At 47.9% G+C, this 6,024-nt stretch overlaps 1 protein-coding gene across 1 annotated transcript in view; it reads left to right on the top strand.

The window, feature by feature from the left end:
• ZC3H3 (zinc finger CCCH-type containing 3) overlaps positions 1 to 6,024 on the top strand; it is a 216,577-nt gene that overhangs the window by 189,972 nt on the left and 20,581 nt on the right. The window lies entirely within an intron of this gene.

Raw genomic sequence — 6,024 nt, 5'->3', positions numbered from 1 at the left:
TTCTCTTCTCTTCTCTTCTCTTCTCTTCTCTTCTCTTTTTTCTCTTTTCTCTTTTCTTTTCTTTTCTTTTCTTTTCTTTTCTTTTCTTTTCTTTTCTTTTCTTTTCTTTTCTTTTCTTTTCTTTTTCTTTTCTTTTCTTTTCTTTTCTTTTCTTTTCTTTTCTTTTCTTTTCTTTTCTTTTCTTTTCTTTTCTTTTCTTTTCTTTTCTTTTCTTTTCTTTTCTTTTCTTTTCTTTTCTTTTCTTTTTCTTTCTTATGCCTGCTAAGTAAAAACCAATTTTCTTTTCTCACAGTCATGCTATGTTGGTCTTTCTGCATCTTTTTACCCCTCCCTTGGTCCCAGGTTGACCTCCAGCTTGCCCTTTCCCTTAAACACTTGTAATCAGTGAGGAACCAACCTGTGAACCTTCATCCAGGTGCTTGCTGGCTCATTCCCAGCATCCACCTCCATCTTTCATTGCATTGTTGAGTAGTTTGGGTTGGATGGGACCTTTAAAGCTCATCCAGTTCCAACTTCCATGGGCAGAGACACCTCCCACCAGCCCAGGATGTTTCCAGACCCATCCAACCTGGCCTGAGACACTTCCAGGGATGAGGCAGCCGCAGCTTCTCTGGGGACACCTGGGCCTCATCACAATAATTTCTCCAGGCTGAGCATCTCCACTTCCCTCAGCTGCTCCTTACAGGATTTCTGCTTTTTGTGTAGAGCAGTTCCCAGCACAAAAATGGACTTGGGAAAGGGAAGAACAAGACAAAAAGAGCCCTGGCCTCAAAAACCTACACGGATCCACCACCCTGACAGCCAATGGGGATGCTGCAGTGCTGAAGAATGGTGCTATTTTGGGGGAAAAGCAACATCTAAGGAACCAATTACAAATCCCCACCAGGGCTTGATGCCACGGTGCCAGCTGGGAACCAATCTCTGAGCTGATCACTGCACTTCAGGTGGTTTCAGAGAGGTCTCCCCTCAGCCTCCTCTTCTTCAGACTCAACACCCCCAGTGCCCTCAGCCACTCTTCATGAAACTTGTTCTCTAGACCCTTCCCCACCTCCATTGCTCTTCTCCAGCCCCTCCATCTCCTAATCCCAGCACTGACAATGGGATTTTTCTGTCAGAAATTCTCCATAGCCCACAAAAAAAGGAAGTTTTGAAGCCTATCAAGTTTTTTTTTCTTCTTCTTGCCATGCCCAATCCTCCCCATGTATCGCCACGGAAATCTTTGTGGGTTTCCAGTTGCATCTTATTTAATGTAATGGTATAATGAGGGTTCTTATTGCTACTTTTATTTAACTATAGTATCTTCAGCAGCATTCAGGTGCTTCCATTAAAGATCTTGCTTATCAGGGCAAACTTGAACTGTTTAATAGCCTGGGCTAGTTGATAATAGCACCCAGATAAATCCTGGGCTGTGATTTTTTCTCTCTTGCACTTGGTAGAAGGAGGAGCAGAGCAAAACCTGAAAATTAGGAAGCTGAGGGGGAAAAGCAGTCACTGAATCACAGCTGTGAAGTGGGAAGGTACAGATGAGGCAGGGAGTTCTTGATTTCAACTTGAACTTCTCTTCAGATGGACTCCAAGAGGAGTAGATTTCATCTTGGCTTTTGCTGGAATCTCCCTTTGTTCCCATCTCTTCTCTGTTGTTGCTCCCTGCATCCCATGAGAAGTGGGTGACACCTTCCCTGAGCCACCTGGTCCTGATGGAGATGACACTGGGAGGGATGTCTGGGGATGGACTGGTTTGCTCTATCCCTGATGGTGATGATTTGGGGTTGGTGATCACCATGGGTGGATTCCCCAGGTGGGAAAATGGCTCCATCGTGGCTTTGGGGTGTGAGGGATGAGGCTGTGAGGGTCCCTGATGGAAATGGGGAATGCAGGGAATGATTGAATGCTGGAGATATTTCCACAGAGAGGTCAGTCCCAGGTTGGGGATTCACCTTCTGGATGGATCTAAAGAATCAGGCTCAGTGGCTCAATGTCCAAAGAGAAACCAGTAACAAGTGGTGTCCCTCCAGGGTTCATACTGGGACTGATTTAATATCTTCATTAAGAACACATTGCACCCTCAGCAAGTTTGCAGATAACACCAAGCTGAGAGGTGATGGGGATTCCCTGGAGGGACAGGATGCCATCCAGAGGGACCTGGACAGGCTGGAGGAGCAGGATCAGGGGAACTTCATGAGGTTCCTCAAGTGCAAGGTCCTGCACCTGGGTCAGGGTAATTCCTGATATGAGTACAAGCTGAGGGATTGGGAGCAGCCCTGCTGAGAAGGTCCCAGGGGTATTGATGGATGAGAAAGTGGAAATGAGCCAACAAAAATGTGTGCTTGCAGTCCTGAGAGGCAGTTGTCTATTGGGCTGCATCCAGAGCATCTCTGCTCCACTCCTAAGAGATCCCCAATGAACACTGCATCCCTCTTCCCAAACACAGGAAGGACATGGAGGTGTTGGAGCAGGGCCAGAGGAGGCCACAAAGATGATCAGAGGGTTGGAGGAGCTCTGCTGAGGATGACAGGCTGGGGTTGTCCAGGTTGAGACATTCTTGTGGCCTTTAAATATAGAAAGAGGGCAGATAAGAAAGATGGAGAGAGATTTTTTTACCTGAACAAGTTTTAAACTCCAAGAAGGAAGATGTAAATTGGACATAAAAAAGAAATTGTTTTCCAGTAATTGTTTTCCAACATCCAGTGCTGAGGTGTTGGACTAAGTTGCCCAGAGACCTGGTAGGTGCCACATCCCTGTCCAGAGAAGATCCATGAGGATGCTCAGAGGGCTGGAGCACCTCTCCTGTGAGGACAGACTGAGAGAGTTGGGGTTATTCAGTCTGGAGAGGAGAAAGCTCTGAGGAGACCTTATTGGAGCCTTCCAGGATCTGAAGAGGCTACAGGAAAGCTGGGGAGGGATTTTTTAGGATGTCAGGGAGTGATAGGACATGGGGGAATGGATTCAAACTCCAATTTAGATTGGAAGTTAGGAAGAAGTTCTTCCACATGAGGGTGCTGAGACCCTGGCACAGGTTGCCCAGAGAGGTGGTGGAAGCTCCATCCATCCCTGGAAGTTTTTAAGCAGGATGAGGCTCTGAGCAACCTGATCTGGTGGGAGGTGTCCCTGCCCATGGCAGGGGGTTGGAATGAGATGATCCTTATGGTCCCTTCCAAGTCAATCCGTGATGCTGAAGTGACCCTGTGTCCAGTTCTGGAGCTCCTCTTACAAGAAAAATATGGATGTGCTGGAGGGTGTGCAGAGAAGATCCATGAGGATGATCAGAGGGCTGGAGCACCTCTCCTGTGAGGACAGACTGAGAGAGTTGGGGTTATTCAGTCTGGAGAGGAGAAGGCTCTGAGGAGACCTTATTGGAGTCTTCCAGGATCTGAAGGGGCTCCAGGAAAGCTGGGGAGGGATTTTTTAGGATGTCAGGGAGTGATAGGACATGGGGGAATGGATTCCAACCAGAGGAGGGGAGATTTAGATTGGAAGTTAGGAAGAAGTTCTTCATCTGGAAGTTCTTCTTCCCTGGAAGTTTTTAGGGCCATGATGGAGAGGATTCTGAACAACCTGATCTATTGGGAGATGTCCCTTCCCATGACAGGGGGGTTGGAATGAGATGATCTTAAAGGTCCCTTCCAACCCTGAAAATTCCATGATTCTATTCTTCAGCTTGGGTGATGTTTGGCTGTATTGTCCTCCAGGTTTTAATGATGGAATATTTTTAAATATATACATATATTTTTTTAAGGCTGCTTCCTTCTGCACCTAATTATAAAAAAAGCCATAAAAAAAAAAAAAAAAAAAAGCTATTTACTGGCTGTCAGTTCAGAGTGGTGTCAGAAAACAGCTCCACCAGTGAGAACTTCCCAACAGCCACTTAGTGCTGAGATGTGGTGGGTAAAAAGGACCTGAAAACAATCTGACATCAATCCATCTGCTGCATCCTTCCACTGGGTCACAGGGTTCCCTGGAATAACTCTGGAGAAGCTGTGTGGGTGTGCAAAGGGCTTTAAAAATTAAAAATTATTTGAGTTGAGGCACTTAGATTTGGGGATTAACTCGTGCTTTTGTTGCTCCCCTTTCCCAGAAGATCTGTTTGGTCCTTTCATCATCCTGGGTTTCCATGTCAGAACTGGATTTGTATCCATCATGGTAGACAGAGAGATGGACATGATCCCAAGAAGATGGGAAGATGCTCTGGCATTTGTCACCTGCTGTCCCCCAGGGCTAGGAAAGAAGGGACTGAGCAAGTGGGTGAGAGAATCCTGAAGAGAAGTTCAACCTGGGTAAATGGCTGGTGGAACAGAGCTGGGAATGCCAGGCTGGATGGGACCTCTCATTCCCACCCAGTAAGGTCACTGGGTGGTTCTTGATTGGCCCAGTAACCCAGCTTTGCCTTCCCCCACCCTCCACCACCTCCTGTCAAGCTTATTCATGGAAAATGTTAATTAATGTCATTCCTGAGGCTCAGCTGGGACCTTACACCAGTTGCTGCCTCCTCCTCTGCCAGCTCCATGCTAAAGAAGGCTGCACCCTGCAAACTCCATCACCCCTGTCCCCCTCCCTGTGCCAGTCTGGGCTTGTTGGGCCATTTAAGGCTTTGTAGGTCGTTGGCAGAACCTTGAACTTCACCCAAAGCTCCTTTGGCAGCCAGGGAGGAGTCCCAGACTCAGGGATTGCCAACTGGGCACCATCCCAGCACTGGGCACCTCCAGACAGGCTGCAAGGGGGAACCCCAGAGTGAAGAGACCAGGGTGGGGACAGCATCAACAAGTTGGTGGCATCCTCATCAGCACACGATGGAGCCAGCAGGAGGGGGGGGGGGGGGTTCTCCCAATTTTTTCTTTTTTCTTTTTTTTTGTATTTATTTTTTTTTTAGAGGCGCTGTGAATTTTCTGTCGTCTCTAAGGCTTGGTTTGTTGGTTGTTTTTTTTTTTTCCTTTTCCTCTTTTTATGGTCCAACCTGTGGGTTGGCAGGGGTCCCACGGGGGGGTATAATTAGCCACCTCAACAGGTGGAGAAGGGATCAGATGGCCCCCCAAGTGCGAGGTCACGTCTGCCACCCCCCAGCCCCTCTCTGCTTCACCCCAGCTGACACCCACAGCAACCCAGCCCCACAGCAGCTTTGCCCCAGCAAGAGCAGAAGAGCTGCAAGAAATAAACAAAGAGAAAGGGGCTTTTCCAACCATCCCAGCCCAGGGGGGGGAGGTGATCCCAACCTCACCAGGCCTGAGAGAGCGGTGATGGACGAGGGGTTGAGGAAGAGCGGCGTGGAAAAACCATTAGAAACCTGAGCTGAGGACACAGCCCTGGGATTAGTCACAGATGGTTTGTTTTCTTTACTAAGTATCTTTTTGCCATGGAGCCAATAAATGTGATCCACTCAAATGATCAGCTCAGAGATTGGTTCCCAGCTGGGACCGTGGCACCAAGCCCTGGGGGGGATTTGTAACTCGCCCCTTGGACGCTGCTTTTCCCCCCAAAATAGCATCATTCTTCAGCACTGCAGCATCCCCGTTGGCTGTCAAGGTGGTGGATCTGTGTAGATTTTTGAGGCCAGGGCTCTTTTTGTCTTGTTTTTCCCTTTCCCAAGTCCATTTTTGTGCTCTACACAAAAGCAGAAATCCAGTGAGGAGCAGCTGAAAAAGTGGGGATGCTCAGCCTGGAGGAAAGGAGGCTGAGGGGAGAGCTTCTCAGTCTCTGCAACTCCCTGAAAGGAGGTTGGGGTGAGGGGATATCAGGCCCTTCTCCCAAGGAATAAACAATAAGATAAGAGGAAGCAGCCTCAAGTTGCTCTGGAGGAGGTTTAGATTGGATATTGGGAATAATTTCTTCACCCAAAGGGTTATCAGGCCCTGGAAGTCACCATCATGAAGATGTGGTGCTGAGGGCCGTGGTTTGGTGGTGGACTTGGTGAGTTAAGAGTTGGAACTGATGATCTGAAAGGTTTTTTCCAACTCAAACAATTCTATGATTTGGTACAGAAGATCTCACCTTCTTGGGTAGAGGCTCTGAAGAGCTTTCACCCTGCTGATA

The sequence above is a fragment of the Heliangelus exortis genome, chromosome 2 (genome assembly GCF_036169615.1).
Source record: "Heliangelus exortis chromosome 2, bHelExo1.hap1, whole genome shotgun sequence".
Classification (NCBI taxonomy): domain Eukaryota; kingdom Metazoa; phylum Chordata; class Aves; order Apodiformes; family Trochilidae; genus Heliangelus; species Heliangelus exortis.
This window is presented reverse-complemented; position numbering and strand designations above follow the sequence as displayed.